This window comes from Orycteropus afer, unplaced genomic scaffold (assembly GCF_000298275.1).
Source record: "Orycteropus afer afer isolate SDZICR_OR568_19922 unplaced genomic scaffold, OryAfe1.0 scaffold00187, whole genome shotgun sequence".
NCBI classification, from domain to species: domain Eukaryota; kingdom Metazoa; phylum Chordata; class Mammalia; order Tubulidentata; family Orycteropodidae; genus Orycteropus; species Orycteropus afer.
In genome coordinates, this window is record NW_006921774.1 from 4,966,783 (window position 1) to 4,980,548 (window position 13,766).

Here is a 13,766-nt window from a genome sequence, read left to right on the forward strand (position 1 = left end):
AAGGCCGGCGGTTCAAACCCACCAGCCACTCCTCAGAAGGAAGGTTGGGCAATCTACTTCCATAGTGATACTGCCTCAGAAACCCAAGGAGGGGTCACTATGAGTTGGAGCCAATTCAACGGCACATAACAACAATAACAACAACATATATATGTATATATATATATGTATATATATATATACATATATATGTTGTTGTTTGTTAGGTGCAGTCCAGTAAACTCCAACTTATAGGGACCTTATGAATAACAGAATGACACACTGCTCAGCCTTGTGCCATCTTCACAACCCTTGCTATACTTGAACCCATCATTGCAGCCAGTGTGTCCATTCATTTCATTGAGGGTCTTCCCCCTCTTCACTGACCCTCCACTTTACCAAGCATGATATCCTTCTCCAGGGGATGGTCCCTTCTTACAACATGAGTAAAGTAGGTGAGATGATGTCTGGCCATTCTTGCTTCCAAGGAGCATTCCACTCAAAACCAGGCCCAGCCAAGTTGACACATAACCTTAAGTACCACACCATTCTTCACAATGTTATCCATAATTTGTTATGATACACACAGTTGAATGATTTTGCATAGTCAGTAAAACAAAAGTAAACTCTTTCTGGTATTCTTTGCTTTCGGCCAAGATCCATCTGATATCAGTAATGATATCCTTCATTCCACATCCTCTTCTGAATCTAGTTTGCATTTCTGGAAGCTCCCTGTCAATAGACTGCTACAGCCATTTTTGAATTCTCTTCGGTAAATTTAGTGTCTGTGTGATATTAATGATATTGTTCAATAATTTTCAATTCTGTGGGATCACCTTTCTTTGGAATGAGTACAGATAGGGATCTCTTCCAGTCAGTTGGCCAGGTAGCTGACTTCCAAATTACATGGCATAGATGAGTAAGTGTCTCCATGTGGCATCCGTTTTTTGAAACATCTCAATGGGTATTTCTTCAATTCCTGGAGCCATGCTCTTCACCAATTCCTTCAGTGCAGCTTCAACTTCTTCCTTCAATACCCTTGGTTCTTTCTCTTTTTTAAAAAATTTTATTGTGATTTGGGTGAAAGAAAAATATGAAACACTTCACGAGTTTACTTCTTATCCTTGCATAGGGCCCATGCTAATCTTCTCTGTATCATTCCAATTTTAGTATATGTGCTCCATTCCCATCATTAAGGTCAACTCTACTTTGAGGAGGCACCTCTTTCCCACTCGTATTTTGAGTGCCTTCCAACCTGAGGGGCTCATCTTCAGGCACAATATCAATGTTTCAGGGCTATTCATAAAATTTCCCAATAATATATCAGACAGTGTTTCGCTGCTTTTTATGAGGTTTTCACCAGCCAGTTCTTTGAGATGTAGATGGCCCCTTCCTTCTTCCCAGCCTGCATAGTTTGGAAGCTTCACTGAAACCTGTCTACTGTAGATGATGCTGCTGGACTTTGAAATACCAGTGGCACAGCCTCCAGCCTCACGGCACACACAAGCCACCACAGTACAACAAACTGGCAGATGAGTGGTAGATCCATATATGTAGTAAGCGTGAATATTTGTCCACTAATTCGAAGGTCAAAATTTGTCACATTATTATTATTATTATTATTTTCAAATCAAGTTAAATCTATCCTCTCTACCTCTGTCGACCTCAGCTGGCAGGAAATTTGATGTCAACTCAGCTTTAACTGTAACCTCTTACAGAGACCCTTGCCCTTCCTCTTAAGGCTACTGTGCATCTTGTTGCAATCATCCCATCCATGATGTCTCTTCTAAACAGACAAAGCTGTCTTACATTTGGGAAAACCAGATACTCCTATTTTTTTCCTTCATTCATGTTCTGTTTTTTATCTTCTTTTAATACTCATTCATTATCTTCCTGTCGGATAGTCCAAAACACAACTAGCAGCGAGGAGGTAACGAGTGCTTTTTGGTTGTTAGTTTTCATCAAATTTTCTCTGACTCATGGCAACCTTGTATATAATAGAAAGAAACATTGCCCAGTCCTGTGCCATCTCACAATCTTTGATATGTTTGAGACCATTGTAGTAGCCAACATGTCAATCTATCTCATAGAGAGTTTCTCTCATTTTTGCTGACCTTCTACTTTAACAAACATTATGTAATTTTCTAGTGATTGGTCTTTACTGATGACGTTTCCAACGTAAGCAAAGTCAAATCTCACCATCCTTGCTCTAAGGGGTAATCTGGCTGTATTTGCTCTAAGATAGATGTGCTCATTCTTCTGGCAATCTGTAATGTATTCAATATTCTTCACCATTACTACAATTCAAATGTGTCAATTTTCCTTCTATGTTCTTTTTTCATTATCCAGCTTTAACATGCATATCAGGTATTTGAAAAGACCATGGCTTGGGTCAGAAGCCTCTTAGCCATCAAAGTGTCACCTTTGCTTGTTAATACTTTAAATAAATTTTTGCAGCATATTTTCTCAATTCAATATATCATTTGATTTTTTGACTGCTGATTCCATAGGCATTGATTATTAATCCAAGTAGAATGAAATCTTTCGATTTCCAATTTCTTTCCCATTTATCATGATGTTCTTTATTGGTCTGATTTTGAAGATTTTCATTTTCTTTACACTCAGGCGCAATTCATAGTGAAAGTTGTAGTCTTTGACTTTCATTAGTAAGTGCTTGGAGTCCTCTTCATGTTCAGCAAGTAAGGTTGTGTCACCTACATATCACAGGTTGGTTTTTTGAGGTTTTTTCTTGTTTTTGGCCTTCTGCTTTAAAAAATTTATTTTGTGTCTACCTTCTAGTTAGTGGTTTATCTTCCCATCACCTCCCATCCTTGGTAACCATCAAAAAATATTTCTTTTTGTGTGAAACTGTTTTATTATTATTATTATTATTATTTGCAATTGTTGTTTTATACAATATTTAAATTGTATTTGTGATTGACAAATTTCACTTAACATAATGTCCTCTACATTCATCCAAGTTATGAGATGTTTCACAATTTCATCATTGTTCTTTAACATTGATATTGCAAGTTGTTAATGAGTCTTCCTCCACTCCTGAAGCCACTTCTAATTATAGTGTATCTTCTTGGATTATTTGTTCAGTATAGAGACTGAATAAGTAAAGTGAAAAGTTATAACCCTTCTGTGCCTTTTTCAATATTGAATCATACATTATCCCCTTATTCTTTCAAACAACTGCCTCTTAAAAGAGTGCTTTTGTTCTTAGAAACACAGTATTGGCTTTCATTTCCTTGAATAGGATTGGAGAAAATAGATATTGATATGCATTATTTCCTTTTTAAATAATTCATCTGCTAATAGTTCAGTCTAATAGGCTGAACTATTAGGTATGTCTATGAAGCAGGGAGTGTACCCAAGACCATGCATAGGGTTGGCAGACAATGGTCCTATAAGTGTATTGGTATGATCTGTAAGAATTCCCAGGTTTATAGTAGAGCTGACAAGGGACAAGGTTGTAGTCACTTCTTGGTCACAGCCAGCTACTCCCAGGGACTGAGTAGTTGAACCAGTGGGCTCAGGACCATAGTCACAGGGGACATCAAGTTCAATTGGCATAACATACTACACAAAACATTGTTCCACCTCCTATTTTGGCGAATAGGGACCGGGATCTTAAAAGCTTGTAAGCATCCATCTAGATGCAATGATGGGTCTCTCCTCATCTAGAGCAAAGAAGAATGAAGAAAACAAAAAATTCATGGAAACAATTAGTCCTTGTGACTGAGACACCATGCAATCCTCAGCCTATATGACTATGAGACCAGAAGAACTACATGGTTCCTGGCTACCACTGTCAAATACTCACAGGGGGATCTATGTAGGAGTTCCCGGATAGAGAGGGACAACAATGTGGAACAAAACTCAAAATCATTTGGAAAAAAAGGAAGGGGCGTGATCAGGTTTGCTGGTCTGATAGAGCCTGGTGGAACCACTGAGACTATGGCCCCTAGCTGCCCTTCCATTCTAGAATTTAACCCACACCTGTGGCTTCCAGCCAAACAAAACACAGGCATATGAGTTGAACATTTACCTGAGGTAGATACACTCCTTGGAGAGAACAATCATGGGAGAAAGAAGGGCTATAAACAGCAATGCAGAGGGAGACAGTTCAGGGGGCAGGAGTCCATGGAGAGAGGACACAGGGAAGAGGTAACTATCAGGAGGAAGTGGGAGGGGAGCTGTTGCATTGGGGTAAATTGTAGTCAGTGTCGTGAGACAAAGTGTATGAGAACTGCTGTATGGAAATTTGCTCTGTAAATTTTTACCCAAGTCACAATAATAAAAAAAAAAAAAGAAGAAGAAGAAGAAGGAAGAAAAAAAAAGAATTCATCTGTGCATATGTGTACATATATAACAATTAATAAAGTTTCAAACTTCAGTCTCCACCTCCTTTTCAAGTGAGAAGCTTGTTCTTAGAAACAAGTGAGAAGAATTCACCAGCCTTATAGGCTGAAAAATTAGGTATGTCTATGAAGCAGGGAGTATACCCAAGACCATGTATAGGGTTGGCAGCTGATGGTGAAGGTTATGTGCCAACTTGACTAAGCAATGATTGGTAGTAGTTTAGCTATTGTCAGGTAATCATCCTCCATTTTGTGATCTGATGTGAGCAGCCAATCAGCTGGTAGGGAGTTTCATTGGGTTCATGGCCTATGCGCAATATGTGGATGTTCTGGCAAAACTGGCCCTCTCTTGATTCTGTATCCCATTTGTCATCCTCTGACCTCTGGTTTTAGAGACATGAGCCAGTAGCCTGCCATCTGACCTGCAGATACTGGGATTTGTCAGCTCCCACAATCCTATGAACCAGCAGCCTCTCATCTAACCTGCTGATTTTGAGTGTTCTAGGCCCTGAAACCATGTAAATCAGGATAAGCCTTTATCTTGCTGCTGACCCATGGATTTGTGATTTGCCAGCCTCCATAATTGTGTGAGCCATTTTCTTGAAATAAATCTATCTATATTTTTAAATTTATAAATGCATCACTGACTAAGATAGAAGCTAATCACTGGGGTGTCCTAGGGAATAATACTGATCTAGGCTGATACTATACAGTGTGTTGGATGCTATCTTTTCCTATATTGTTAGGAATGTGCTGGGATATCTATGTCTTAGTTGAGGATTCTTATTACTAATTCTCTGCCTACTTTTGCACTTGGTCAAACATAATCTTTAAGAAAAATTTTTTTTTTAACCACTTGATTTCTATGAATTTGTGATCCTTTTAAAATAGATGGTCAGATTACTCTGAGACAAGAAGAGGGACATTTCTTGCTCTGTGCTGCAAATTAATTTAAAAAAACAGTCATGTCTGGGTTGAAACCTCATTTATGACACTTATTACATTATAACTTTATATCAGTGGTTGTTAACTGGGAGTGATTTTCCTGCCAGGAGACATTTGGCAATGTCTGAAGACATTTTTAATTTTCACAGCTGGAGAAGTGTTATTGGTACATCTAGTAGGTAGAGGCCAGATATGCTGGAAAATATCCTTCAATGCACAAGACAGCTTCTTCTCAACCACCAATAATTGATCATTGTCTTCATAATTCTTTATTCTCAAACTGTCAAACTGTCAAAAGTGTCAAAAATGTCAAAAGTGTCAAAAATGTCAAAAGTGCAGAGGTTGGGGAACCCTACGTTAACCAAATAATTTTACCTTTCTAGATTTAGTTTCCTCTTCTATAAAATGGAGATAAAAGTATCTACAGGGTTGTTGTGCAGCATGAAATAGATAACATAGGTAAATGCCTAACAGTGTGAAAACTAAACAGATGGTAATCGTGAACATTAGTATTAGTGAGTGAGCTGGAAGGCTTACAGTTTTATAAAGGATGGATATAGGATTTAGAGTAATGTAAGAATTAAAATAAGAGGGTTTACTTGGTCAAGGAAGTCAGGGAACATTTCCCCTAAAATGTGATGAGAACAGATGAGATAAGTAAGAATTAAATATGCAAAGGAAGTGCATGGGGGTGGGAGGGCGTGTCAGGGTTCCAAGCAAAAGAAAGAGCATGTGCAATGCCTTCTGGTGAGAGAGAAGAAAATGGTGGTAGTGGAAAATGAAAGCCAGAAAAGTAAATAAAGATGAGAATACATAATGTTACATTTGTCTTCATTCTAAGAAAAATGAAAAGCCATTTCAGTGGTTTAAAAGTGATAAGGGGAAAAAAAGATAGGAGATGGAATTGACTTGATCAAACTGACCCTTCAAAAACTGAGTGTAAAACAAGAAGTAGAGGTCAGTGTTATGGACCCAGCACCCAAGAGAAGAGCTGATAACTGGAATAAGGGCCCAGTTTCAAGGACAAAAGAAATTGAGTAAGCAGTAATAGACAAAATGTTATAAAGAGTCCATTACATACCCTAAGAAATCTTGTGTGACTGTGAAGGACTGAAGATGCTCAGAATAGATAAAGTACTTTAGAAAAATGTCTTAAATAATTAGACCATGACTATTAAAGGCCTCCTTTCCACCTTGCTCTCTTATGATTAGAATTACCTGTAATATTTTTAGGATGCAAATATATTATTATTTTCCCTTTTTGCTGTTTGTTTTAGAATTCCCACCAAAGATCAAAGCAATATAGGTTCATGTAGAAAGCACAAGTGTAAAAAGGTAGATAATAATTATCCATAATCTCACCAGACTTTATAAAGCATAATTGCTATCTGACTCACTGCTCTATAAGTAGAGATCAAGACCAGCCCCAGGGCCCAGGTATGTATTTGGTTCTGTAAGGCACAAACACCTACTTGCAGACACAGAAAACAGAAATTAATGGATAAGCCATCACCCATAGGGAAGTGACAAAAATCCAACTCTTGAAAAAAGTGCATGTGAAGAGAGATATCAGAAATAAGAATTAAAATTGGAGTCACAATTTTAAGAAATGAAAGCCAAAGGAGTCAGAATTGCCTTGAACACCAGATAGTATTTGAAGCTTATTATTATAGGTAGGTATTCTGGTTACCTAGTGCTGCTCTGACAGGAATATACCACAAATGGGATGGCCTTAACAAACAGACGTTTATTCTTACAATTTGGAGGCTTTAAGTCCAAGTTCAAAGTACCAGGCTCTAGGGGCTGGGTGAAAGCCCCTCAACCTTGGATTGCAGCTCTTCCTCCTAATCCCAGCCCACTGAAGGTCAGTCAGCTACTGGCTGTTGAGGCTTACAAACCCAAGGTTGGCAAGTAAAAAGACACAGTTCTGATGTTACCAACCCACACAGCAGGCCATTACTTCAAGTCCATTGTAAGGCCCAAGGGTCAGCAGAGCATGGCAGGCTGCTGAACAACTACTCGGCTTCATGCAGGGTCCAAGCATGCTATAAGCTAGAGACCATTCCCCAAGGCTTCTGCTTATATAGAAGAAGCAGACCACATTCCCTAAAGCAGCTACTCAGCTGCTCCCAATAAATTCCACCATGGAGTTGATTACCAGTCTCATCATGGGGAATAATCACATACAGCTACCTAGACACTAAACCAAACCCAGCCAAGTTGACACACAAACTTAACTACCACAATTCCATCCTTTGTCAACTTGGCATCTGTACAGATCTTCACTGGGTGGAATCTGTACAGGTCTCTTTCACTGGGTTGCTCCAGTCCCCTGGTTCCTCTAAGTAGTGACCTCATACCCTTGGCCTGGCAGGCCCCATTCCTCTCCCAAGAGGGCATGGCAGTCCCACCCCCTCACTCTTGGGCAGTAGCTATGGCTCCATCCCACTGACTTACATGAAGGAGCAGCCCCACATTCCAGAACCAAATTGGTGAAGGCCTGCCTCCTTGAAACCTAGGGGGCTGTGATGGTTCCACACCCAAAGTCATTGGTCCTACCCTTTCAGGCTGAGGGAGCTCTGCTTCTATTTCCTTGGTCTCTCCGCTTTGGCCAATTAATGCTGAAGGCAACCCACTCTGCGGGAAATCTTTCTGCCCCTAGAGCACTCAGTAGTGGCGGTAGCCAAATCAGCCTTGGTAAGTGGGAGTCCATGTTGCTGAGCCCATGCATAACCATGCCTGCCACCATGGCCACTTTGTTCATGAGCTCATTGAGCAATGACAGGAGTAGCTGGGGAAAAAGGATGTCTGGTTTCAACCGAACGTGTCATCCTATCCACCTGATTGTTAAAATACTTCTCTGCTGAGGTCACCTTTTGGTGGACATTCACATGAGACACAAATACCTTTACTCCTTTGGCCCATTCAGAGAGATCTATCCACATATCTCTTCCCCATACATCCTTATCACCAATTTGCCAACCATGCTCCTTCCAAGTCCCAGACTATCCAGGCAAGCCATTAGCCGCAGGCCATGAATCCATGTATAATCGCTCATCTGGCCATTTCTTATTCCATGCAAAGTGAACAGCAATATGCATGGCTCGAAGTTCTGCCCATTGGGAGGATTCCCCTTCACCACTGTCCTTTAAGGAAGTCCCAGAGAGAGGCTGCAGTGCTGCTGCTGTCCATTTTCGAGTGGTGCCTGCATATCATGCAGAACTATCTGTAACCAGGCATGAGTTTTCTCTTCCTCGGTCAACTGATCATAAGGAACTCACCATGAGGCCATAGGTGTAGACTGGGAGAGGGAAGGTAATGTGACTGGAGTGGAGACCATAGGCGTTTGGGCCACTTCCTCATGCAACTTACTTGTGCCTTCAGGTCTTGCTTGAGCCTGATCTCTAATATACCACTTCCATTTAGTGATGGAGGGCTGCTGTGCACATCCAACTTTATGATTCTGTGGATCAGACAATACCCAATTCATGATGGGCAGCTCAGGCCTCATGCTGACTTGGTGGCCCATGGTTAGGTGTTCACTCTCTTCTAAAGCCCAATAACAAGCTAAAAGCTGTTTCTCAAAAGGAGAGTAGTTATCTGCAGAGGATGGCAGGGCTTTGCTTCAAAATCCCAAGGGTCTGCCTTGTGATTCACCAATAGGGACCTGGCAAACATTCCAAACAGCATCTCTATCTGCTATAGACACTTCAAGCACCATTGGATCAGCCAGATTATATGGTCCAAGTGGCAGAGCAGCCTGCATGGCAGCCTGAAGCTATTGCAGAGCCTTCTGTTGTTCTGGGCCCCACTCAAAACTAGCAGCTTTCTGAGTCACTTGATAAATAGGCTGAAGCAACACACCCAAATTAGTGATATGTTGACTCCAAAAATCCAAAGAGGCCCACCAGACATTGTGCCTCCTTTTTAGTTGTGGGGAAAGCCAGATACAGTAACTTATCCTTCACTTTAGTAGAGATATTTTGACATGCCCCCACCATTGGACCTTCCACTGAGGTAGAAGGTGCTGGAATTTTTATTGAGTTACTATCCCAACCTGTAGCACACATATGTCTCACCATTAAGTCTAGAATCCTTGTTACTTCTTCCTTACTAGGTCCAATCAGCATAATGTCATCAATATAATGGACCAGTGTGATGTCTTGGGGAAGGCAAAAGCTTGGATCAAGGTCCCTGTGGACTAAATTATGACATAGTGCTGGGGAGTTGGTATACCTCTGAGGCAGCACTGTGGAAGTATACTGTTGGCCTTGCCAGCTGAAGGCAAATTGCTTCTGATAGTCCTTTGAAATTGTTATCGAGAAAAAGGCATTGGCCAGATCAATAGCTGCATACCAAGTACCAAGAGATGTACTAATTTGCTCAAGCAATGAAACCACATCAGGAACAGCAGCTGCAATTGGAGTCACCACCTGATTAAGTTAATGATAATCTGCTCTCATTCTCCAAGATTCATCTGTTTTTTGCACAGGCCAAATAGATGAATTAAATGGGATGTGGTGGGAATCACCATCACTGCATCCTTCAAGTCATTGATGATGGCAGTAATCTCTGCAACTCCTCCAGGGATGCAGTATTGCTTTTGATTTACTATTTTTGTAGGTAGAGGCAGTTCTAATGGCTTCCACTTGGCTTTTCCTACCATAATAGTCCTGACTCCACATTTCAGGGACACAATGTGGAAATTCTGCCAATTTTTCAGTATATCTATTCCAATTATGCATTCTGGCACTGGGGAAATCACTACAGGATGGGTTTAGGGACCCACTGAACCCACTGTGAGATGCACCTTAGCTAAGTCTCCATCAATAACTTGACCTCCATATGCTCCCACTCTGACTGGTGGGCCACAATGACACTTTGGGTCTCCTGGAATTAGTGTCAGTTCAGAGCCAGTGTCCAGAAATCCCTGAAAAGTCTGATTATTTCCTTTTCCCCAATGAACAGTCACTCTCATAAAAGGCCTCAGATCCCTTTGGGGAAGGCTGGGAGAAAGATTGACATTATAGATTTTTTGGCAATGTAGTGGGGTCCTTCCTCAAAAGGACCCAGCCTCCCCTTCTTTCAAGGTGTTGTGGGTCTGTAAACTGACTCAAGTCTGGCAATTGATTGAGAGGCAATGACTCTGTATTCTGGTGATTCAATCTAGGCTGATGTTCACGTGACTAGAATTCTTCTATCTATACTGATCAAGTAAATATTTAGTAGGTTTACCATGTATTTCACCAGGAACACCATGCGCAAGTAGTAAATGCCATAATTCCACATGAGTCAGACTATTCTGATTACTGATCCAGCTCTGCTCTCCGTTATGGTAACTGCGCCCACCTGCCTTTGTCTATTAACTGCTATCACTTGACCCCTACTACCATGGGGTCCGATCAGCCCCATCATAGTTAAGTGTCTTAGTTCAATTAGGTCAGTTCTGACAGTCAAATCTGATTTACAAAAAATAGCAATCACAGCAGTCTTCAAGGATGCTAGAACTACCTTCACAATTTTATTCCTCACCATACTGGTGAAAGGCTTGTCTTCTGGACTCTCCATTTCTGGCTCTAGGGGGTCTAATCTGTAAATCCATTCTAACAGGCCAATTTCCCTAAGCCTCTGGATACCTTCTTCTACTTTATACCAAGGCAGGTCTGGTACTTCAACTTGACTTAAGGTAGGCCACTGCACAATCCATGCTTCAGTAAGCCAACAAAATAAACTATTGGATCCTTTCCTATCCTCTCAAGCTGAAACATTGAATGACGAATCCATACTTAGTGGGCCTAAATCAATAAACTCAGACTGATCCAATGTTACATTCCTTACACCATTATCCCACATCCTAAATAACCATTTCCACCCATATTCTCCAGGTTTCTGTCTGTACATGTTAGCAAAATCAAGTAGGTCTTTTTGGGTGTAGTGTACCACCTCCTCAGTCACACTTTGTATTTCACCTTTTGGGGTTCACTTGGACTTTAGTTATAGGTCTAGCAGCAACAATGGGCGGTTGGGACAGTTCCTGAGAACATTAAGCAATGTTTTCCATGGCCTCTCCCTCAGGCAATGACTCAGCAGGAACAGTTGGGTTAATCCCATCAAACTGAGGTGGTGAGGATAATGGTTTTACAGTAACCCCTTCAGATGGGAGGGATACAACAGACTTTACAGGCTCCATCTCCTGATCTTCCTATCTGCCCATATGTCCCCATTCCAGGTTTCAGGATCCTATTTTTTTTCCCAATCAATGCCTTCACTTTAACTTCAGACAATATTCTGGGTTGGCGATTTAATTGGCATTGTAATTCAGCCACATATGCAGTAAGACTGGGTTTGGTTTTTGGCAATATCAGCTCTGTTACTAAAAGAAATAAGGCTTTCTTTCAGGGAACAACTGGAAACATTGAGGTCTTTTACGAGGCACTTAAGCCATGACTCAGCAGCCCTGAGCTCATCTCACTTTTTCTTTCACCACTTTTTCTAGTGTAAGTAGGACCAACCAACCAACTTCCTTATACTCCTCATGCTGACAAAATTGCAGAAAAGTATCAAATATGCGATCACCCAGAGCCTCACTTCTCAAAAGCACTTGATCTATTGGTGGTGCTATTTTGCATATTAATGTTGCCACATCATGCCATGGATTAGCAAGGCCCTCTTTATTCACAGAGGCAGGATCATCAGTGCCTTTATGATTAATCAAATTGCAGAACCAATTTAGGAAGCCCATCCTTATGATTTTGTCTCTCTAGAACCACTCTTGGTACCAAATGTGTTAGACTGGGTTATCTAGAGAAACAAAACCAGTAAAGCTTATAGAGAGAGAGAAAGAGAAGTTTATCTTAGGAAAATGGCTCACACACTTATAGAAGCTGGCAAGTCTCAAGTTCTTGCATCAATCGCCAAGCTGGAGGCTTTTTCCAACTCACACAGCTTCAGGGGCTGAGGAGCTCAAGGTTGGCAGGCAGTATACTGGCTGTTGACTCCAAAGAATGACGAATCCAAGATCTTCAGGCCAAATGGTGGATTGTTCGCTCATGGACAGTTGCAGGCAGAATCCCAATCCACAGAAGAGTGTCTCTTTTCCCAGGATGTCCATAAATATACCGAGTCTGGTCATTCTCACTTCTAAGGAGCATTTCAGCTGTACATTTTCTGGGACAGATTTGTTTGTTCTTCTGGCAGTCCATGGTATTATGAAATACTTAGCATCAGCAATGTTTTACCAAGGAATTTAATTATTAGCTACCAAGAATTGAGTGGAATATTTGCCTTTGCCTTTGCCTTCATTTAAAATACCACGTTTTCCTATTACATTTTAATATTCCTTAAACCAAAACAAAATCAAAAGAGGATTCACTATGTTTCCTTTCCTTAAATTTGTACTTTATCAAAGATGGATAGCTTTTGGGCTTCTAAAGTTCTTAGTCAATATTGGAGGAGCAAAAGCATTAAAGGCTGTTTTTTGTTATAGGATAACACACAGGACAGAACAACAGACTTTGTGTGGACAGGACTGAAAGAAACAAAGAAATCATAAATAATAAAAATGTAAATAAGAATCAGCAAAATATATCCATGTCTTTTGTTATTTGCTTTTTATGAGGGCACAATTGAAATTCATAAATAAGTGCAGGATTAAGAATATAAAATAACCTTCCAATTATGTTCAGCATCAGTCCAGTAGTCTAATTTTGGAGTCCTAGTATCCAAAGAAATATGTTAAGAACTAATTTTAAAAATAATAGAAGACAAAGCCTGACTATCAGCTTAGAAAATACTTATTTAAATCACCTTAGCTGTTCAAAATAAAAGAAACAAGTGAACCTCTTTCATGTACAACATAGCAGAAATATCTTATTAAAGAAAAAATCTGTTAAGTAGTGATTTGTATTTGCTTGGCCTTCCCCATGTATCAGAATCTTGAATTTATTATTTAGCTAAAATTTATAGACATGTTCTTTAGCCTAGACATTTACAAAAACATAAATAAAGGATTAATTGAAAATAAATCCACATGATGAAATAAGAATTGCATGTAATTTTATTTCACATTAACTTAAATATATTTATTTATAGAGTGAAACCTGTGAAAGCCAGAACTCAACAGGACTGCCTTGTTTTTCCAGATCTCACAAGTTTTCCTCCTTTGACAAGGTGTAGTCTTACCATTTTTCTATCTCTCATTTTAGTGGAAAATATCTGAACTTTCCATCCCTGACAGGTTTCTGCCTCACACAAGTTCCAGATTTCACAGGTTTTACATATCAAACTCTTTAAGATATACAAAGGTTTTCCCTGCCAATTCTTTCAGAAGTGGACGGCCAAGAGATTTGGAGGACAGCTACCTGGCCAACTGACTAGAAGAGATCCATATTTGTGCCCATTCCAAAGAAAGGTGATCCCACAGAATGTAGAAATTATAGAACAATATCATTAATATCACATGCAAGTAAGATATTA

The 13,766-nt window shown here is 40.1% G+C and overlaps 1 non-coding gene across 1 annotated transcript; it reads right to left on the reverse strand.

Annotated features, from left to right (window-relative positions):
• Positions 1 to 1,066: 1,066 nt before the first annotated feature.
• On the reverse strand, positions 1,067 to 1,172 carry LOC122150623. Its single transcript, XR_006163770.1, has one exon. It is a non-coding gene; the product is annotated as a U6 spliceosomal RNA (small nuclear RNA).
• Positions 1,173 to 13,766: the final 12,594 nt, after the last annotated feature.